Raw genomic sequence first — 24,619 nt, 5'->3', positions numbered from 1 at the left:
AGCTCCCATAGCTTCTCTGAGTCTCAATTTACCCCTTCTGAAAAATGAGGGGGGTGCTACATCACTCTGAATTCTCTTCCATTTCTAAATTTAGGAACTTGTTATTAACAATAGAAGGGAGGATACTTGAGGATAGAATAGGGACTCTCATTTTTTTTTTTCTCTGCTTCCCACTGCCTAGCAAAGAGCAATTGCAATAAAAGATAGTTTTTATATAAGCCCTTTAAGTTTTTCAAAGAATATATATTTGATAATTTGATACCAACAATCTTATGAGGTAGGTGCTATGATTATCCCCATTTTATATGTGAGGAAATTGGGACAAGGTTAAGTGACTTGCCTAGGGTCACACAACTAATAAGGGACTGAGGCAGGATTTGAAATCAGATTTTCCTGACTCTTAGCCCCATACTCTCTCCCCTACTTCACCTAACTGACTGAATGCTTAATTTGACAGCTGTTTTTCACTCCTGCTCAATTTTTTGTGACCCTATTTTGGGTTTTCTTGGCAAAGATACTGGAGTGGTTTGCTATTTCCTTCTCCAGCTCATTTTACAGATGAGGCAAACAGGGTTAAGTGACTTGCTCAGGGTCACACAACTAGTAGGTGTCTGAGGGTAGTTTTGAACTCAGTTTTCCTGACAGCAGGCCCTGCACTCTGTGATGTTTATCAGTTTGTTGAAAGATAGCCAACAACTAACTTTTGGGAGCTTACATTCTATTGGGTAGGATTCAACATTTACATAGATGAGTAAATTCAACACAATTTTAAGAGGGAGAAACCATTAATAATTTGGGGAGGGGAAAAAAAGAAGGGTTCCTAGAGGAAAAAATGCTGGAGAACTGCCTTGCAATCTGGTGCCATGGAGAAAGCAGTGTGATTACAGTGGAAAGAGAACTACACTCAGGAACTCAGAAGACCTGAGTTCAAATTGTCTCTAATGTTTACCACTTGTGTGACCTTGGACAAGTCACTTAACTTCATTTTATTCATCTGTAAAATGGGGATATTGGTCTATATGACCTCTGAAGTCCTTTCTTGCTCTAGACCTGTGAGATTCTGGGAAAGAAAGACTCAAGAGAGTCTGAACTGCTTGCAGGGATACAAGAGATGAAGAATCAAATTCAGGGAAGCACTTGCAATCCATCCCATCTGTTGCCTTTGGTCCTGCATTGTACCCTTTCAGAAAACAACAGCATATTAAAATAGCAGGCTTTCTGACACAGGCTGAAGCTCTTTGTTCAAAAAAATCCATTCAGTCACTCTGCGACCAAGCAAGCAACCTCTCATGGAGCCCATGTTCAGCTTTTGTGCTCAGATGACAAGTATCCTTCCCCTTGGGCTCTCTGGTTTTTGATTTCCTGGTTGCTCTTTAAAATCACAATTGGTTACCTTGAGAGGACTCTGAGCAGTTGTTCTGGGGTCCTCCTCTTTCTGCCATTTCCTCCCTGGCAGTGCCCCTCCCATTTTGCAAATACAGCCACATCATCTACCTTCCCACCCCCAACACCACCCTCATCCTGCCACTAATTACAGAGCAAAACAAATCTTTCCCATCTGGAGATTGGCATTTCCAGTGTGTGTTCCTTGAAAAATATCGTTCACCATCAGCGATGAGTGATTGAACACTAAGGGAAATTGGAGCCCGGATGCTTTTCAAATGCTCAAGTGTCTGTTCTCCTGGCTGTCAGGGAGAGCCAGTTAACCCCCTCTGCTGCTCATCTCTGCCTTGTTCATCAGATAATCCTCAGACAATCTGAGGAGCAGGGAACCAACTTGTAGGGCAAGCTTCATCACTGACCCCTAGCCTAGTCAGTCCATCAAGTACAACAAATACAAGACCGCCTCTCCAGCCTTAACAGTACAGGCAAACAAATGGGACTTTGCAAGGAAGCACTTCTGTTCCAGGAAGAAAGACAAGATTCAAACACAGATCAAGTCAGCAAAGATTCATTAAGTGCCCACTGTGTGTAAGGTGCTGTGTTAGGAACTGGGAATACAAATACAAAACCAAAACTGTCCCTGCTTTCCGGGAGTTTACTCTCTCTTGCACACAGGTAAGAAAATATTAAGCCTATAAAAGTGACACTGTAATGGAAGGGGTTTCCCCTCTCAGCTGATGTCCAGAATGTAATTACAAGGAATTAAAGAAGTATTTAACTGACTAAAGAGAAGAATCTCTATCCTGATTCCTTTATGAGCTACATCTCATAAATACTTCTCTTATTGATTCAAGAAGGGAGCAACATGATTTGCTTAGAAAACAAATTAGCCATGATTCTGAGGGCTTAAAATAGCTAAGCCCTGAAAAACTCTTGGCAGACAAAACTCAAAGCACTTGAAGTCCCTGAAGTAGAGAGGAAGAGATTTTTTTCTCTGTCTCCCTCTCACACCCACCCATGGATCAAGACTTTTAGCAGGTGAGAGGACAATACTCCCTATCCAGCAGTTTAAGGGTAGAAGAGGTTTTAGGCTGGGAGATTCCTCTGGGAGAGATTTTAGACAAAAAGAGATGGTAGAGATTTTTCTCTTCTCTACCCCCATCCATCGGCCACGTCCCTTTGAATGAGAACTACTTGACCGGTAGATTCTGCATCTAGTGGGGAGCACAGATGCCATCCAAACAAATATAAATATACAGAGACAATTCCCCAAAGGAGGGAGCACTCTCAAGGAGCTGTCTCTGATCATACAAAGTCAAGCTATGGAAAGAGAAAGACCCTCAGAACCCAGTATGAAGAACCTCAGAAGAAAGAAAAGATTTCTACAGTACTAGGAGTTTTTATCTTTGTCATACATGTATCTTATATATGTGCCTTTCTACCGTTTTACTCAAAGTTTGATCCCATTTTTTCTCATAGACCTTTGGAAGACTCTATCCCTGCTTATAGGGTGAAAGTTGTATAACTATGGTTTTTGTTATGCCTTTGATAACAGCCAGTAGTCTACTGGCTGATTACTAAGGGAAAGCACAGGGGGCTTATGAACTGTACTACTAGGATTATAGATTGTGAACAACTGATTTAACAGCTGACCTTTGGGGACGTAATCTTCAAATGCAAGTGTGAGTTGGCAGATGGTGGGGCAGGGTAGAGTAATCTAGAGTAGATATTATAATATAAATTAATTTCAAAAGAAGAAAGTGCCAATAATTGGGAAGAGCAGAAAAGACCTCATACAGGAAGTGGCACTTTGAGTTGTGCTTCTCAAAAAGCTAAGGATTAAACAAGGTGATGGTAAGAAGGGAAATCCAGGCAAGTAGCACAACTATGCAAAGGTATTGAGGTAGGAAACACAGTACTACATTTGGGGGAAGTGATTCATTTTGGCTGTAATGTAGAATGCATGAAAAACATGAATATAAACCAAGAATCAAAGTTCTTCAGTTTGAAAGGATCTTAGAAGTTATTTCTCTTCTTTGTAGAAATCATAAAATCACATATGTAAGAGAAAAGGAATTTCGGAGGCTATCTAGTCCAATATTCTAATTTTACAGATTGAGGAAACTGAGACCCAGAGAGAATGAATTGTCAAAAGTTACATAGGTGTTAAGGCTCAGAGACAAAATTTGAACTCATGTCCTCTGATTTTAGAGCTAATGTTCTTTTCACTATAGCGTGCTGAATTCACAGCTTGCAAATCCCTGTTTCCATTGGAACTTGCCTCTCTCCCCTATACATACACAAACACACACACACACACACACACACAAACACACACACACACACTGAATCAAGAGACAAAATACATTGTATGACATCATAATAAAGCTAAGCTTTTATATTGACTTCCAACAGAATGCAGCATAAATAACAAAGCAACCAACACCTTATCCACTATTTCCCACAACTCTACCTTCAGTCCTTCAAAAAACACCATACCTTCAATACCTCAGGGAAAAGACCCACTATTTTTCTACCTTCCAGTTAACTCTCTCCTGTCTCCATCACAAAGGCAAGAAGGCTACCTCAGTCATTCATAAGAGTTAGTAGGGAACCTTAGTATAACTCTTGGAAGTGCTGATCCTCTCAGCCAGCATTCGTGTCAATCACAGAAATCTTGGTCTCTTCTCCATAGCTATTCTCCAAGATTCCTCTTCTGGTAGTACTGAAAAACTATGATGGGGAAGTGAAGGGGGAGAGGGGGAATTTATACTGTTGGACTACTACACAGGTTTCTGGGGAATAGAGTTCCCAAAGAAAACATGGTATTACATCTCTCCATCAACATACCAACTAAATTCAAAAGATATTTACTGAATGCCCACCACATTTATTAAATAAATATTATGTGATGAATTGGTTGTGGCTTTAATCTTAGCTGACTGAGAGATACGTGGAAATTGTATTCACTAGTGACAACACATACAAACAAAAGAATTACCCTAGCGCTCAAGATGATAAGATTAAAAATAGAAATGACCGAAGCTGAAACCAGAGATGACCAACAAATGAGTTTGGTTGACCCCATAATCTTGCTGTAGCTATGAAAAGTTTCCTTGCAAAAAGGCAACTCCCCTGTTAGATAAAAGAAAAAGTAATTAGATCTGAATAAGACACATAACTGATGTTTTGTATGTGGATGGATTCATGCCAATGATAATCTTGCACATATTCCCAGTCTCTTAAGTAATGTGCTACAGTCTCCTTCATCAAAAACATCTTTACCATATCCTTGTGAAAAAGGAAAATGGAAAATAGGATCTGTCATTTCTATGTCACTGAGAGGCATGGGGAAGTCACATGATCTGCCTGTTGTCATCAAAGTGAAGCCCACTTTTCACAACAGTCTACATCACTTTGACAATGTGTTTTTCCAGATAGTAAAATATCCTTTCTACACATGTCCAAATAATTCACTAAATGGTACCCACAGTCATTTGAATCTAGAGCCTGAAGGAACCTCAGAGATCACCTTGTCCAACTTCATCATTTTACCGATGAGGAAACTGAGGCAGAGAAAGGTGGAGTGATTTAACTAAGGTCAGATAGGAAATAAGTAACTGAGTCAAGAATTAAATACAGGTCCACCAACTGAATCTAAGGCTCATTCTCAGAGCTGTGAATCAGTCAGTCAACAAGTATTTAAGCTTTTACTGTGTGTCAGGTACTGTGCTCATCTATAAAAAAGGACAGAAACAGACCTCAACCTCAAAGCACTTTTGTTCTAACTGGACAATAAGAAGCGAATGCCTAGGAACTGAGAAGGTATAGGCTGACTAGAGGGTAAGTCATCTGAGAAGGTAACGTGCTAGCAGCTGAGGAGACTGGGAAAAACCAGACAGATATCGGACCTTAACTCCACCTTCCAACTCCTTTCACTCTCATGCGATGTCCAACATGCCTCGAGTTCTCTCCTTCCTCCTCTCTGCCTTTTAAAAAGATGAGAGGATTTGTCTTTGTTTAACACTCTCTCTCTCCATTTAAGTGTGCATGTGTGTGTATATGTATATATATATATATATGTTATAGGATAGGGAATATATTTTAAGGGGAGGAAGAATTATGGAAGTGCGGTTAGTGATACTGGAAAAAAAAAAGAAATGAAAAAAGTATTAATGAGACCTCTAAAAATGTAAAGAAGACTAGGGGCAGTGGGGGGGAAACAGATGTTCAAAAGGGATCACAGACAAATAAGGAACTGTTAGATCTACCACATTAAATTTAATATATACCTTTTTTTAAAGAAAAAAGTCACATATAACAGCAATTCATAGTTCCTTTATATAAGGAAATGTTCATGTTTGCCGATGTGTGTCACGTTTGTAATAATAAAAGAGAAAAAAGATACCATTTGAAATGCAAAAAAGAGACAAGTTTTTACTAATTTTCTGACTTCTAGTTTCTGAAAAAGGTTTTTAGTAACTTTTAAAAAAAATGATTTCCATGTAACTCATTCAGTTTTTCTCCTTAACTGCTCATTTCTTGTATATGAGGACCCACAGATACCATCTGACTCAACCTCACCAGTTTTGGAAATTGATTTTTCCAGTAAAGAAACCATTGCACCATTTCTACCTACCACCTTGACAGAATTTTTCATTAGACTAAATTTAATCTGCAATCGTGGTAAGAAAACATGTTCAGGACTAACCAGTGGTTGGCTTACCATATTTCACTTTCCTGGAAGCAGTTCATTCCTCTGAGACCAGTGTTTCTTAGCAGAGAGGATTTTCTATTTCCTCTCTCTTCTGGCACATTCACAAATAAAGCAGTAATATTTGAAATACCCAAATTGTGATTTTTCTAGGAGAGCAACCACTTCCTCATCCTCTAGTGAATGTTGCCAATTTATCTTGTAGACAGCTTGTTTGTTCAGGGTGTTTCAATGTTGTCACCCTATTAGATTGAGAGCAGGGATTGTTTGTACCTTTCTTAGCACAATGCCTGGCATACAGAAGGTGCTTAATAGATGTTTGTTGACTATCTCCATACTCATAGCAAAAATGCTTTTCATACTTCATGCTTTTCAAGAGAAACTTCACGTTTTGAACATAGGGGGTCCTCACATAGGGGATTCCAGCCCTTTAGTTGAGGAACTAAACATTCTGCTTGACTTTTTTTTATATTAAGATCCTCCCCAAAATGTCATTTAGTTCAGCATGAGTTATTAAATGAAGGTCTCAGAATGGGAAGGTGACATCCCAATGGAGATCGCCTCGCTAGTCTCATCCTTGTCACTGTCATCGAGACTTATGGTTAGAATCAGAATCAGAATGTCCATTTTATCCATCCAAATTCCAAGTTTTTGGTTGTTCAAGGACAGATAAATAGTTCTTCGCTACAGATATTATGACCATTGTTTAGACTTGGAGGTAAAAATCTCTGATATCTTCATTAAACAAAAGTTGTAATCAGTAGAATGGCCTTTCTATTTTCTCTGTATCACAGGAATCACAAAGAGTATATGAGAAAAACAGTCTGGTGCCTGGCACATAGTAGGTGCTTATTGACTATCTGATGAGAAACATATATTCAGCCACTCAGTAGTCTAACAAAAGTGATACAAGCAAGGGTGCAGTGGTAAATGTTTAACCACTGGCTCTCTGGGTTTGAATTTAATCTGCATTATTAACATTTTCTCGTGGTTTTCTTAAGTCTAGACAAACGACAAAACAATATATCAAGCCTGGATTTGTAGTATTTACTGAATTCTGAGGTTTAAATCCTCAGAGGAGCTGGCATGAGCAAACCCCTAAATACAGGACACTTACAAGGCCTGCACCATATTCTGATCCCCTGTTTTACAACCAAAATGGAATTTATATGTTTTTCTTCACTGGAGGAATAAAGCTTCATCTCTGAGATACAAAACATAACTGACCTCGCAGGTAACAAACACTACTTCGACGATTGAGACACTTAGGAATCATTGCTGTGAATTTGTATTATGCACCCCAAGATCAACAAAGCCCTTGAGAAAACAGAAGGGATACCTGGCCCATAACTGACAGAGGAATAAACTGCAGACTCAGTTTCCCCGCATGACTACACATGCATGAACATGTCTCAACCTGCCTTGTCACACAGACCATAAGCTAGATTTCCACAAGCTGCCCAATGTCTCCTCCCTAACCCTCCCATCCCTAACCCAAGTAAGCCAAACCACATTTTATTATCATCTCCTATCACACAGTTAATATAAAAATTAACAGCTCAAGGTGAATGAGAGAATCCATCTGAATTTTTGAATTCAGAATCCAAAAATACATATACAACACCAACTAATTGTTAAATAGCAGAATGGAGGCCCAAGGATTATTCAGACTAAATCAATTCTGTCAAGTAGACCTATACTGTCCTGGGTCTATAACAACAATGGTGTGAGCAGTGTGGCTCACGCTGCAGGGATGGAAAGGAGACAGATAGAATCCCTCTGTAGAAAGTCCCCACCCCCACATATCCTGTGGTCCTTCCTGGCCAGTGGCTGCCTTCTGTGTTCCCTTAGTAAGATTTTGTGCTCTGTCCCCTTTGGCAACCTTCTTGGGAGTATGGGTGCATAAAACAAGAGGAAGCAACAGGTTCATAATGATCTCAGCACCTGCAGGTGCAGCTTTTACCACCTGCTTGACGCTATGTTCTGGGACCAATTTCTTTTCCATCAGGGTATGCCAATGACAAAAACGGTGAAAGGCCCCGTCAGTGAATAAAACCGAGGCATTTGATGTTTGCTTTGTCTAAAAGCCAAACATGGCTGGGATTTGGGCACTTAAAGAAAACAAGATACCAAAGTATTAAGGTAAGTCTAGGCAGAAGGTGTAACCCAAGAAGAGTGTAATGTTTACATACAGGTACTTTTGAATACCTGTGCTAACGAGCTAGATCAAAATGTTGCCAGTTGTATAGGTTTTTCTCTTACTCAGGAGCCTCCTTTATGAATTTGTGATTTCCAGGATCACTATGGCAACGTGTCTGAGAGATGCTGCGAGAGGAGGCACCAAGGGTTTGCCCCAAGCTGAGCCTGGTCAATGGTGTTCACATATGATTTAGCTGGTGAGATGCCTGCTCCCCAAGGCAAGCAACCACCTCCTGGCAGAGGGCTCAGTCCCTTCCTGCTACCAAATAAATTCAGGAATTCAGGGCATTCCTCCCACAGGATGAACCTTAGGACAGTCTTACCTGTGTCTCCAAGGGATGAGAAATAAGATGAAAGATTTCGCTCATTAATAATGACTGATATTTCTATCAGGATTTAAAGTTTGTAAAATACTTGAAACACATTATGTCCTTGTAGCGTTTCAGCAACCCTGTGAGGGAGTTATTGCAGGAATTATTATCACCATTTTACAGATAAGGGAACCAAAGTTCAGAGGGGCTAAAGGACTTACCTTTGTTCACTCCATTAGAATGTATCAAGGCAGGATTTGAACTCAGATCTTATGACTCCATCACTCTACCCTCTATACCAAACTGTCTTTCCATAATCATGAGCATTTGGTGGGGGGGGACCAGAACTGTAATTTCTTCTACATGGGAAATCCCCAGAAAGGAAATTACCTGCTCCAGGGCATATTGGCACTTGCTATATAATTTCTAGTTTTTGAGATTTGCCTGAAGCACTGAGAGATTAAGTGCTTTACCTAGTCTCACACATCCAGTAGATTTCAAAGACTAGATTTGAACCTAGGACTTCCTTGATCATGGGCCAGCTCTGTATCTACACATTGGCTCCTCCTCATAGTTAACATTTATGCAGGGCTGTGATCTTTACAAATCACTTCAATTTTTTTAAGAAGGAAGAAGAAAATTGGCCAACATTAAGAGGAGAAGAATATTCATTGGGCAACTTGAGCAATCCATCAGTATCCTCTCTACATCAAGAGAGCATAAGGAAGGTGTGGGTTCGCCTTCCTCTGACAAATCTACGAGAAACTTTGCACAAAGATTTGCACAGGCTTGGTAGCCATGGGTGGATTGTCATTTGTCTTAGTGACCTTCTGTGAATTATCAGTATTGACATTTTTTCTCATTAAAGCCTCCAAACATATGTATGATATTATTATTGCTGTTTAATAGAAGAGGAAACTGAGGCTCTGAGAAGTTACTGATTGGCTCAAGATCACGCAGCTAGTAAATGTGAGAGATGGGATTTGAACCGAGGTCTTTCCAAGCCCAATTTCAACATTGTCCAATTTGTTATACTGTCTCCACCGCAAATTAATGCCTTCACTAGTATTTATTGACCAACTGTTAGATTGATGACACAAATAGTATCTCTATTAGACAACAACCGGTCAACACCTGGAGTTGCTTTAGGTTCCTGAAGATAATAAAATGGCAATTCTTCTCAATTAGTCTATAATTTAATGTTTTGCTAAGTTGTATTAACTACCATGATTGCTCCAAATTAGTAGGATTTTTACTTACTTTGAAATTTTGCAAAAAATTCAATGGCTGCAATGTGAAAAATCTATCAGTTTCTCATTGTCAAAATCATACAAATATTATTTGATCATTCACCATCTTTAGTTTTACATGGATTTGTATATCCAAAGACAATGGTCATTTGGGATTTGGAAAGCATTATCTAATGAGTGACTCTTATAGTTACTTCATAGATTGTATAATTAAGATGTAAAAAAAAATACTTATCTAGTCCAGTCCCTTTATTTTACCTTTGAGGAAATAAACCAAGGCCTAGACTAGTGGTTATGTGACTTGCCTAAGATCACCAAGCTAGTAAGTGGCAGAGGGAAGATTTAAATTCAGATCCCCTGACTCCAAACCTTAATGTTCAGCCCAAGATGACTGATTTATGGTTATTATCTTAGAACAAAATAAAATGAAATTAAGTTGATGGAAAAAATTGATTGATTTAATTTGAGAAACATTCATCAAGTGCCTGTGTACTATAGAAAGAAAGAAAGAAACAGAACAATTCCTGACCCTTTACATGCACACAGAGATATCCAATACAAAGTTCAGGGGGGCAGGAATCAGTCTGGGAAAGGGAAAGAGTCATCATGAGTTGAGATTTGAAGGGAGGTAGGGATTTCATGAGGCAAAGTCCAAGGGTCAGGGATAATATGAGCAAAGGCACAGAGGATCCTATATGTGGGGCATTCTGGCTGGGACAGAGAGTACATGAGTGAGTATGAAATAAATCCAGAAAAACAGGTTAGAGCCAGACCAGGTAGTTTGGCTTGAAATGTCAAACAGAAGAGTTTGTATTGAGATATACAGATCAAGTGCTTTGCAAACCTTAAGGTGCCTTATAAATGCAATTAGGCTATTTTGGGTCAATGAAAAATCTCTGACTGACTGACTGCTTAGCATCAGAAAGACAAAAGAATAGTGCTATTGAAATGTTCAGTTTTTAACAGGTTGAAATGTATAGTGTTCAACTGATAACTCAGTGACTTCAGTACAAAAAGTCATTTTCCCTGAAAAGGGTAAAAATCCCTTTGAAAAAGCATATAATTGAGGGGAAAGAGGGCTCAAGATTAACAATTGGGCAATTTGGCTTTCATCTTAAGAAATCCAGATACTAGGTAAAATGACTGACTTTTCCATAGTTGTAGTTTTGTGTGTGTTCGTCCCTCGTTGCCGAAGAAGACCATGCCATCAGAAAAATAATGACATGACTTGAACTTGACTTTGTTTTTTGAATGAAGGAGGGCTGTGCAGGTCACCAGCCTCACTTCTCCTCCAGAGCCATCTGGATCCAGTGACCAGATATTCATCAGGATGACTGGAGATGACCCAGGATGAGGCAACTGGGGTTAAGTGACTTGCCTAAGGTCACACAGCTAGTGAGTGTCAAGTGTCTGAAGTGAGATTTGAACTCAGGTCCTCCTGACTCTTGCACTGCTGCTCTATCCACTGCACCACGTAGCTGCCCCATAGTTGTAGATACCTAACTTGGATGGCATATTTCATTAATTACTGGTAAACTGCTATTTCTTGACTTCAGAATTGTGTTGAAAATTCTATAGACAGTAAGTCAACCTTTCTCTCTGTTCCTCTTCCTCATGGGGACAGACTCTTTGGGATTTGTTTTTTTGCGATTTTCATTGCTTAACAGAGTTGTCTACACTATTACTCCCTGAGTGTGGGGGTGATGCCCCTAATGCCTCCTGGGCCTCAGATTTCCCATGTCCATGAGGACTAAAGAAAATAATCACATACTTTCTATTGGAACAGGGAATAGAAAAACCTGTTACTAAGACAAGTTCTGCACCTGGGAATTTCATAACTGCATAGGGGAGATGAAGGAAGTTTTGAAAAGTAACAGCTATGGGGATTTTTTCCTCCTTGGTTAAAGTGGGTTTTGGTCATAACCAGTGATTTCATTTGTATAAAGAACTTCCAATATGAAAACTTCCTCCATTCTGTCACTTTGGTGGTTACCTGAGCTGCACTAAGAATTTGAATGACTTCCCTCTAATCACATAAGTAGTAGGTATCAGAGGAAGGATTTCTCAATTCCAGAGCCAGAACTCTATCTGCTATGCAACTGTGACACTCAACTATTATACCAATGTAAGATTTATTTCTAAAAAATGGAAGAAAACCAGAATGGTGGTGATTTCTGTACTATTTTTAATGAAAATAATTATAATGCAAAAATTGCATTCAATAAAGGGCCACTGAAGCATACATTAAAAATTAGTTGGAAACTAAATAATTCTAAAGAATAAATGGGTCAAAGGACAAGTCATAGAAATAATAAATAATTTTATTAAAGAGAATGACAACCATGAGACAACATACCAAAATTTATGGGATGCGGCCAAAGCAGTACTTAGGGGAAAATTTATAACTCTAAATGCTTACATTAATAAAATAGAAAAGGAGTATATCAATGAATTAAACATGCAACTAAAAAATAATCTAGATTAAGAACAAGTAAAAAAATCCCAAATTAAACACCAAATTGAAAATCCTGAAAAGGAAAGGAGAGATTTAAAAAACTGAAAGGAAACAAGCCATTGAACTAATAAATAAAACTAGGAGCTGGTGTTTTGGGGGATAGAGTGGATAGACTACATAAGTCATTGGTTAATTTCATTTTTTTAAAAAAAGAAAAAATCAAATTACCGGCATAAAAAATGAAAAGGATAAATTCACCACCAACGAAGATCAAATTAAAACAATTATTAGGAGCTATTTTGCCCAACTATATAACAATAAAATCTGACAATCTTAGTAAAATAGGTGAATATTTACAAAAATATAAATTGCCCAGAGTAACCTAAGAGGAAACAGAATACTTAAATTACCACATCTTAGAAAAAGAAATTGAACAAACCATCAATTAGCTCCCTAAGAAAAATATTCCCAGGACCAGATGGGTTCAAAAATAAATTCTATAAAACATTTAAAGGCAATTAAATACAATACTATATAAACTACCTGGAGAAATAGGTAAAGAAGGAGTCTTATAAAATTCCTTTCATAACACAAATATGGTGCTGATGGCTAAACTAGGAAAAGCAAAAACAGAAAGTTACAATTTTCCTTAATAAATATTGACACAAAAAAATTAAATATAATATTGACAATGAGATTATAGCAATATATCAGAAAAATCATACATTATAACCAGATGGGATTTGTACCAGGAATGTAGACTTGGTTTAATATTAAGAAAACGATCAGGAGGGTGGAGCCAAGATGGCAGAGCAGAAAGACATACATACTCTAGCTCTTTCCCACAGCCCATAAAATACCTGAAAAAAATGACTCAACAAATTCTAGAGCGGCAGAAGCCACAGGACAACAGAGTGAAAGAGATTTCCAGCCAAAGGTAACCTGGAAGGCCACCAGGAAAGGTCTATCCCACTGGACACTAAGCAGAGCAGAGCCCAGACCTGGCCACATGGCACTGGAAGGAACAGGACCAGAATAAGCCTCCAGGGCAGGATCCCCAGAAGTGAGGGTCTCAGATCCCTCAAGCCACAAGCACCAAAAAAAGCTTCAAAGGTCAGTGAGAGTGCTTTCCCAAGTGCGTGAGAAGGGAGCAGGGTCCCCCCCCCCCCACCCCAGCATGGGCCCCAGGTAGCAGCAGCAGTAGCTGTTAGCCCCATAGTCAGCATCCATCTGTGAAGCACTCCACCTAAAGCCCCTGGGGGAATTGAGCAGCTCATTTGAATCTCAGCCCTGAGCATGGTTCTGGGGTGAGGAGGAGCACTAGAGACCTCCTCTTGACAAAGGATTCAGAAGTCAAGTAACTGTCTGGGAAAATACCAAAAAAAAGGGGGAAAAAATAAGACCATAGAAGGTTACTTTCTTGGGGAACAGGTATTTCCTTCCATCCTTTCAGATGAGGAAGAACAATACATACTGTCAGAGGAAGTCAAGGCTTCTGCATCCAGTACCTCGAAAATGAATATGCAATGGGCTCAAGCCATGGAAGATCTTGAAAAGTGAGTTAACAGCTTTTAAAAGGAGACTCAAAAAATGCTGAAGAAAATAACACCTTTAAAAAGAGGCTAACTCAATTGGAAAAAGAGGTCCAAAAAGTCAATGAGGAGAAGAAGGCTTTAAAAAACAGAATCAGCCAAATGGAAAACAAGGTTCAAAAGCTCACTGAAGAAAATATTTCTTTTAAAATAAGAGTGGAGCTGAGGGAAGCTAATGATTATATGATAAACCAAGAAACAAAGATTAAAAAAATAGAAGATAACATGAAATATCTCATTGGAAAAACAACTGACCTGGAAAATAGATCCAGGAGAGACAATCTAAAAATTATGGGACTACCTGAAAGCCATGATCAAAAAAAGAGCCTAGACATTATCTTTCATGAAATTATCAAAGAAAACTGCCCTGATATTGTAGAACCAGAGGGCAAAATAAATATTGAAAGAATCCACTGATCACCTCCTGAAAGAGACCAGAAAAAAGAAACTCCTAGGAACATTGTAGCCAAATTCCAGATTTACCAGGTCAAGGGGAAAATATTGTAAGCAGCTAGAAAGAAACAATTTGAGTATTGTGAAAATACAATCAGGATAACACAGGATCTGGCAGCTTCTACATTAAGGGATCGAAGGGCTTAGAATATGATATTCCAGAAGTCAAAGGAATTAGAACTAAAACCAAGAATCACCTACCCAGCAAAACTGAGTATAATACTTCAAGGGAAAAAATGGTCATTCAATGATATAGAGGACTTTCAAGCATTCTTGATGAAAGGCCAGAACTGAAGAGAAAATTTGACTTTCAAAAACAAGAATCAAGAGAAGCATGAAAAGGTAAACAGGAAAGAAAAATCATAAAGGATTTTCTAAAGCTGAACTCTTTACATTCCTACATGGAAAGATAATATTTGTAACTGATGAGACTTTTCTCAGTATTTGGATAGGTGGAGAGGTTTTACACGCACACATACACATATACACACACACAAACACATATATAGACAGAGAGCACAGACTGAGTTGAATCAGAAGAGATAATATCTATAAAAAAATAAAATTAAGGTGTGAGAGAGGAACATATTGGGAGGAGAAAGGGAGAATGGAATGGGGTGAATTATCTCTCATAAAAGAGATAAGAAAAATCTTTTCAATGGTGGAGAAAATGGAGGAGGTGAGAGAGGTGGAGAGGAAAAGTGAAGCTTATTTTCTTCACATATGACTTAAGGAGGGAATAACATGCTCACTAAATTTGGTATGAAAATCTATTTTACACTACAGGAAAGTAAGGGAGAAGGGGATAAGTGGGATGGGGGGATGATAGAAGGGAGGGCAAATGGGAGAAGGGAGTAACTAGAAGTAAACACTCTTGCAAAGGGACAAGGTCAGATGAGAGAATAGAACAAAGGGGGGACAGGGTAGGATGGAGGGAAATATAGCTAGTCTTATACAACATGACTATTATGGAAGTCTTTTGCAAAACAACACATATATAGCCTGTATTGAATTACTTGCCTTCTCAGTGGGGAATGGGTGGGGAGGGAGGAAGGGAGAGAAGTTGGAATTCAAAGTATTCGAAACAAATGTTGAGAACTGTTATTGCATATAATTGGGAAATAAGAAATGTAGGTAATGGGGTATAGAAATCTATCTTTCCCTTCAAGAAAAGAGAAAAGATAGGGATAAGAGAAGGGTGGGGTGTGATAGAAGGGTGGGTACATTGAGGGAAGGGGTAATCAGAATGCAAGGTATTATGGGGTGGGAGGAAAGGAGAGATGAGGAGAAAAATTGGAACTCAAAATTTTGTGGAAATGAATGTTGTAATCTAAAAATAAATAAATTTTAAAAAGAAAACTCTCAGCACAATGGACCATTCCAATAACAAAATCAACAAAAATCATATGATTAAATCAATAGATGAAGAAAAAGCTTTTGACAAAATCCAACACTCATTCCATTATTAAAAACTCTAAAAAGCATAGGAATAAATTGATCTTTCCTTAAAAGAAGTAATATTTATCTAAAATCATCATTAAGTATTATCTGTAGTGTGGAAAAGCTAGAAACCTCAATAAGATCGGGGGTGAAACAACGATATCCATTATGGTCACTGTTATTTAAGATTGTGCTACAGAAATGCTAGCAATAGCAATAAGAGGAGAAAAGAAATACAGAATATACAGGACAAGGAATGAGAAAACAAAACCATTATTCTTTGCAGATGATATGATGATATTCTTACAGAATCCTAGAGTATCAACTAAAAAACTATTTAAATAATTGACAACTTTAGCAAAGTTGCAGGACATAAAATAAACCCACATAAATCATCAGCTTTTCAATATATTACCAACAAAGTCCATTAGCAAGAGATAGAAAAAAGTATTTCCACTGTTTAAAATTGCAGAGAGTATAAAATACTTGGGAGTCTACCCACTAAGACAAACCCAGGAACAATAGAAATATAATTACAAAATACTTTTCACACAAATAAAGTCAGATCTAAGCAATTGGAGAAATATTCATTGTCCATGGGTAGGCTGAACCAATATAATAAAAATGAAAATACTACCTAAGTTAATTTAACTATTTAATGTCATACCAATCAAATTACCAAAAATTATTTTATAGAGCAAGAAAGAATAATAACAAAATTCATCTGGAAAGAGAAAATGTCAAGAATATATCAAAGGAATCAATGGGAAAAATGTGAAGTAAAGTGGCTTAGCCATATCAGATCTCAAACTATATTACAAAGTAGTAATCATCAAAACAAGCTGGTACTGGCTAAGTAGTAGAGCAGTGGATCAGTGGGATAGATTAAGTACAACATACGCAGTAGTAAATGACCGTAGTAATCTCATGTTTGATAAACCCAAAGACCCAAGCGTTTGGAACAAAAACTCACTATTTGACAAAAACTGCTGGGAAAACAGGAAAACAGTTTAACAGAAACTAGATATAGACCAACCTCTCCTATTATATACCCAGATAAGGTCAAAATAGGTACTTGATACCAGAAGCAAATCAGACGAGCATGGAATAGTTTACCTGTCATATCTAAGGATAAAGGAAGAATTTATGACCAAAGAAGAGATAGAGAGAATTATGAGATATAAAATGGATAATTTTGATTACATCAAATTAAAAGGGTTTTGCATAAACAAAACCAATGCAGCCAAGATTAGAAGGAAGGTAGAAAACTGGGGGAGTGGGGAGTAATTTACAGCAAGTTTCTCTGATAAAGGCTTTATCTTTCAAATACATAGAGAATTGAGTCAAATTTATGAGTCATTCCTCAATTGAATATCCCAAAGAGATTTTTTTAAAAGCACAAAAGGAAAAGGACCTATTTTGTACACAAATATTTATAGTGACTCTTTTGTGGTGGCAAAAAATGGGAAATTGAGGGGATGTCCATCAATTGGAGAATAGTTGAACAAAATGTGGTATATGATTGTGATGGAATGCAATTGTGTTATAAGAAATGATAAGTAGGATGATTTCAGAAAATTCTGGAAAGACTTATATGAACTGGTGCAAAGTGAAGTGAACAAAAATATACACAGTAATAGCAATATTGTACAATGATCAACTGTGGATGGCTTAGCTATTTTCAACAATACAAAGATCTAAGAGAATTCCAGAGGACTCATGATGAAAAAAATTCTATCCACCTCCTGAGAAAGAACATATATAGTGTGAGTGCAGATTGGAGCATGTTGTTGTTTTTTTTTACTTTATTTTTTATGGGGGGGATTTTTGGTCTGTGTTTTCTTTCACAACATGGCTAATATAGAAATATGTTTTGCATGAGTGCACATATATAGCCTGTATTAAATTGCTTACCTTCTCAGGAAGGGAAGGAGGAGGGAAGGAAGGAGGGAATTTGGAACTCAAAATTTTAGAAAACAAATGTTAAAAATCATTTTGTATGTAATTGGAAAAATATCTTTAAAAAGGAAAAAAAATCTGTTCTCATACAATAACTGTACTCATTACAATTCTTATCTATTCATTAAAGCCAACTCTCTAGAACTCCACTAAGCAACACTTTGACAGTCTAGTTCTAACTACTCTATAGCCTTTAAAGTACCATGATTGAATTTCCATTTTTAAAAAAAAATTCTAGTTCAGACATTCTAATCATTCCAGTGGGACTAGCTTTCTCAGCTTCTCTGCTCTGAATTGTCTATGTCTATACCTACAAACTGGCTTGATTCCCATGACTGACAAGCTTTTCTTAATTTACACAGCAAAATATAATGGTTCTGAATACTCAAAGCAATAAATTATCCTTTGAGAGTTATTTAAAACAAAATAAAATGAAGAAAAGAGAACAAGGCAACGAGGGGAAAAATCAGAAACAATTAGTTTACTAATAACGTACTAGGCTGGACTACACGGCACAATGATATTGACTTGGGCTGGGGGAAGTGAATTAAAATCTTGACACAGCCTCAGAGATAAGGAATATTAATTAGAGGTAGTGACAACAGAGTATCAAGTATAACTATATTTTGAATTTTGAATTTGCTGTTGAAGATTACATTTTAAATGAAAGCTTTGGAGGCATAGAAAGAATAAATACATTAAAAAAAATTTAAGACAAGTACCCTATTACTGGTACTGGGATGTCTTATCTCTCTGGGGATGCCTATTGTAATTCATCACATTTGTTATTGGACACACGATTAGCAATGTAACAGTAACCCAATGGTAACACAAGTTCACAAGTAGTGGTAATCACCAATTCTTCAAACCATCATATCCTCAGGATGGCACAGGAATCCCTCTGCATGCTGATATGGCAGAAGGAAAGAGTATTTGCCAACTGGTTGGTTAATAACAACTATGGGGTGTTTGGGACATTCAGGGAAGACTAACACCTCTGGTATAAGGGCTTGTCAAGCCCTTTTTAGGGCTGCTCATCCACCCTTGGGGTCCACCTGATTCATCCGACTCTCACCTGTGACTCCAAGAGCAGCCACACCTGAGTAAAACTGTCTCAACAGACAGGCTAAACCAGGATGAGGGCTTCAAACTCATCAATGAGCTAGAGGGAATGTCTATCCAAGCTTGTAAAGACTTCTCCCAGTGGAATGGGCAGATAAAAACAATTGTTCCAATTTCCGTAAAGACAGATGAAGCAGTGCTGTGGAGTGGCTCAGACAATGAAGACACCAACCACTTCATCCCAGGCCATTGACAGTTGGCTTCACTTTTGTCTTGCAACTGGACTTCAATGATTCTGGAAGAGAGAGTAAAGTTGGCAATTTTGTGCAACTTTGTCTCACTTAAATCCAATTCACACACAAGACAAGATGTCATCCCATGATGTCGTTGGTCCTCTTCAAAGATGAAGGATGAACAGCAGGATGGGCAGAAGACTGATCTTTCAAATAACAAATAAAATACAGCATGTCCCAAAAATCTTAGTGCAGTTTTACATTTAAAATTTCACTAAGAATGTGCTTTAAAATAGGCACTGATGCCAAAAAGAACCTTTCTTTAGTCATTCAGAAGTCATTTTAGAACCTTGAAGAATCTCAAGACCAAGTCATGATCACCAATTTCTTCTATACTCAGACATTCAGAAATGCCAACAAATAGCTTTCATTACCTTGTCTGAATTGTATTAACTAAAATGATTTCTAATTGCTTTAATATATGAAATTCAATTCAATTCAATCAGTCAACCTGGCACAGACATGGAGAAAAGACTTGTGATCAAATCCCACCTCTGATCATTACAAGTCTCATGAGCATGGACAAGTCTTCAGGTGTTTGACACATTTGATTGGGAGTTCATTGAGGGCAGGGGTCATCTTTTGGCTTTCTTTGTATATCGTGAGCTTAGCACAGTGCCTGAGACATAGTAGGCACTTAATAAATGTTTCCTGACTGATGGACATCTCTCTAAGACCATGAGCCATAGATGGTCATGGACAAAAAGAATTTTAACAGTGAAGAAAATTCAGACCCATAGTTACTAAAGTATAGAATTCAAAAATTAAACAAATATTTGTTCAATGGGCAAGGCACACAACCAGGTGGTGGGTGTACAAAGATAATAACCAACCCTATCTTCAACCTCAAGAAGCCCATATTCCATAAATGACCTCAACACTAATAAACATTTGTTTGAAAATAAACAATCTCCTGGGTGGAGGGTATTAGGAATAAAGAGATATCTACTCAAGGAACACCTAAGGCAATTTGAGGTAGAAGAGGTCAGTCTCCACTTAGGGAATTGGGGCCTATTTTGTAAAGGAGGTAGCATCTGAAAAAATAGACTTGAAGTAAGAGATTTCAATAGGTAAAAATAAGGAGGGATCTCTTTCAAGGCATGTGGGACAGCTTGCATGTTTAAACAAAAGTAGAAAACTCCATGAGTGAGGATGACAGGATCAGAGATTCAGATTTGAAAAGAATCTTGGAGGCCTTTAAGTCTGATGCCCTCATTTTTACAGATGAAGAAGAAGAGTGACTTGTCCAAGGCCGCAGTGTCTGAGGCAGGATTGGAATTAATAGATAATCAATTTAACACTGGAAGGAATCCTGGGGCAGAGCTGACTTGGCTGAGGGTAAGAACCTCAAATGTATATTATCACATCTCTATTAACAGCCTGGCTCCAGGGCTCTGTTGAGCCCTACCATGACCAACAAACGGAACTTGAGACTGGATATCTTCTGTGGACTTTAGATTCTGCCCTTCTCCAATCTGCCTTCTGGTTTTTCTCAGGTATTGATAATCAAATCAATTTAATCTTTTCCCCTGTGTGGGCAAACTTTGACAGTCCCCTACTCTATGGTAATTTTTACTTGCAGACTTCTGAGGTTAAAGTTTTCTTCACTGATGTCACTCCCTGATCCATTATACACAATCAGATAAACCCATTATATTTGATGCCTCTCATCTCAATCTTTTGAACATTTCCATGTTTCCCTGTTCTGTGACTTACAAACAGCCTTTCATATTACTCCTGTGCCCTCATAAGAAAATATTGTATCTAAATTTTGGATTACTAATATAGGTACAAGTACACACTATTTCCCTGAATAGACTGTAAGCCTTTGGAATGTCAAGGACAGTTTTATTTTTTCTTTGTATCTCCAGAACCTATAGTATGTGCTTAATAAATGCCTTTTGAATTGAATTACATTAACAACCCACATTGACTCAAACAGAATGTTTAAAGGGATTCAATGCCTTTAGACATATCTCATTTAACCCTCTCATTTTATTGGTGAGGAAACTGAGTCGAAAAGAGATGACATTAGCCCATGGTCATACACCAAGTTTATGACAGAACCAGCATTAGAATGCAGTTCTCCTGACTCCTCACCCATTGCTCTTTCCCCTACATCCCACATCCAGCAGTAGTGCCAAAACAACTGACACAATGGAAGAAGAATGTCCCTCCCTCTCAGGGCCAATTAGCTGACTCCTTTGGATATAGGCTTGAATCCAGTGTCATTGGTTCTACTGCCCACATTTTCCTCTCTTTTCATCAAATGCTATGACAGCAGCCACTTAATTTTTTCATTTGTTATTGTAATGTGATGAGGATTTGCTGTGTCATGTCACAGAGGGCACTGGGCACCATCTTTTATTCTTATAAGACTAAATTGTAATGGAATTATACAATTTAGTTCTCCTAACACTCAGTCTGCCAAATCATTCAGTAAATTCTAAGAAAATTGTCTTAACTAGTACAAGTCAACAGCTCAGTTTCATACATCATAAAAGTAATTTTTTTTAAAAGAAAGAAAATGGGTAAAAGAAAAATTTGAATTTGGGGAAAATCCAGCCTTCTCATGAGTTGAGATTTCAGAATGCAAAGCTCTCCTTTCAATTCTTCCCTGGGAAGAGAGAGGTGAGAACTATCCCTCTGATCTGCTGATTCAATTGGGCTACTCAGTGGATACCCTTAGGATTTATTTTCTTCTACAGGAAAGGAAGGGTACAGAAGAAGTATCTGCATCAATCTGTCCTTCATCACCAACTATCCTCCTTGGGCTAGCTCTAAAGTACAACTAAGAAGTATGGAATCTTGGAGCTGGGATGGCAAGGAGCTCAGAACTAGGCACCTAAGGGATGGGTGATGTTCTTAGGGAGAGAACATCTAATGCAGGACTTCTTAACCTTTTTATGTGATATAAACCCCTTTGGCTATCTTGTAAAACCAATGGATCCCTTTTCAGAATAATACCTTTAAAACGTATAAATAAAATAACATGCATATAATAAAATAAATAAATAAAATACATAGGATTATAATTATATTGAAATTAAAATGTAATTTTTCCCACCCTAATTCATGAATCCCCTGAATCTAATCAATGGACTCCAGGTTAAGAAGCCCTGACTAATCCAACTTCCTTCATTTATAGATGAGAAATGTGAGGTTCAGGGATTGTTAAATGACTTGCCCAGGGTCAGTAGTATCACAGGTGGCATTTAAAACCAGGTCTTTTGATTACAAAGGTAATCTGGAGTACTCACAAAGTGGCTCCATTGAACCATACTGCCTACCCTGGAAAGGACTCTGGATTTGTAACGAGAAGACCTGAGCTGTTGTAAATCACCAGCATAATTAGGAATCAGCAATATAATTAAACAGTCAAGAAGGCTAGAACAAACCCTTGATACATTCAAGATGGATTGCATTGAGATATCCAGAGTGCCCAAGGCCATGGAAGAGATTGCCCTGCTAGACTAACTAGAAATGCATAAGACTTACCCAGGTCAGCTATTTAAATCTCTGTACAGAATGTTAAGCTTCCTCCCTACTCAGTGGCTCTATGTACAAGAGGATTTCTGAGTCCTGGTTTTTATTAACATGTAAACTCTTAAAATAAGAGAGATAGAAGCAGTCACAAAGACAGAGAGATAGAGTGAGAGATGCACAGGAAGCAGGATCATGAGCCCCTGGGCTAAAATGATGGGGCTCACCAGAGAACTTGTGCTATAGGTATATTATGAAACCACATGGCAAGGGTAATGTGAATCCTATTTGGAAACCAGTTTTCCCTATTAAGTATTAGGTACTAGATCTTCTCACCAGACTATTTGTCCTCATCCTATTGCAAACTCTTCCCTATACGTAGTGTGGTGATTACTAATAACAGACTTCATGTTAGTTAAGAACAAAACAAAGTAGCAAAAGTTTTATTATCAATAAATCAGTTAGCCTTTACCTCCTACATTCCAGGCACTGTGCAAAGTGTTGGGACTATAGAGACAAAAATGAAACAGTCCCTGCCCTCAAGAAGCTTACATTCTAAGGAATTAGGTTAGAAAGGAAATGTATTACTAGTAAGCCCTCCCAATGCCCATGGTCCAGACAAACCACTGTCTCCTCTCAGATATGGATGGTGAAGGATAGAAGAGTTTGGCATGCTATGATCTGTGTCATCACAAAGAGCCAGATACAATTGAACAACAAAATCCAATCTCCCTCTTCTCTTCCCATCCTTAAATATTTCCAAGTTGTAGAAGAATGAAAGTTTACTGGTACAACAGACCCCTACCCATCTCCATACAGTGTAGGCAGGGAGGACCCTATCAGTCACTCCTGGCACTTTCTAGGAAACCCAATGTACACGAGAGGGGCTGTGATCCTTATGATTTGGACACAAGGTGATCCCTGGAATTCTTCATCATACTTTCATGCCAGAAGAACCTTGTGGTCTGGTTTCTCCCTGCCTACTCTCACTCTGTTCTCACTTTCTGTCTTATATAGATGCCAGCTGAAAGATGAGGGAGAACCTGAAGACCCTCAACATCTCCAAGTCATGGTCAAAGGGGACATAGCCTGGTAGGATCCTCCTGAATTCACTTAGCTGCCCCTTTGTCTTTGTTCCCAACTTAATTTGAGCTTGCCCCACCTCTGCCTCATGGGTTAGTCCCTCTAGTAAAGGTTTACAATTAAGACTATAGGACCATGGGCTGCACTTTGCTCTGACCAGGAAGCCCCGGGGAAAAATAAACACCCTGAGAATCCAAAAATGTGTCCAAACCACTCTTTGTTCAAGGAGAGAGGTGAGGTCTGTGATGTCTTTGCTGGTACTTCCCATCCAGCACCTCCACAACAGAGGAAGTAGTTCTTAGCAACCCAAGGGTCGAATTTGGTCTTGTCCAACTTACCTGAATGCTGAGTAATTGAGCTCTCCATCAGATTTCTGTTTGGGAAAGAGAGTGTCCAAGGGATGCTGGGCAAGCTAATGAGAGGGTTTCTTTCCTATTTACCTGTTTGTATGACCTGGGTCTCTATCTTACTCTGGCACTAACTACTATGTTAGCCTCTGTGTGCCTGGGTTTCTTCATCTATGAAATGAGGATAAGTATACTTTCATGTTTTGCCATAGAGGGCTATGATAACCAACACTTTGTGAATGTATGGCTTTTAAAATGTGAACTATTGTTCTGTTATAGATGGCACAGTAGATAGAGCACAGGGTCCAAAATCAAAAAGATTCATCTTCCTGAGTTCAAATCTGGCCTCAGATAGTTACTAGCGGTGTGACCCTGGACAGGTCACTTAATCCAATTTGCCTTAGTTTCCTCATCTGTAAAATGAGCTGGAAGAGGAAATGGCAAACCACTCCAGTGACTCTGCCAAGGAAGCCCCACATGGGGTCACAAAGAGTCACATGACTGAACAACAAATTCATTATTTTTGTTGTTATAATAATTATTATTAGTCTTGAATTCTAGGCCAGTTCTAAGACGGATTGCCCATAGAGAGCAG

This window comes from Notamacropus eugenii, chromosome 3 (assembly GCF_028372415.1).
Source record: "Notamacropus eugenii isolate mMacEug1 chromosome 3, mMacEug1.pri_v2, whole genome shotgun sequence".
NCBI classification, from domain to species: Eukaryota; Metazoa; Chordata; class Mammalia; order Diprotodontia; family Macropodidae; genus Notamacropus; species Notamacropus eugenii.
Note: the sequence above shows the minus strand (reverse complement) of the source record.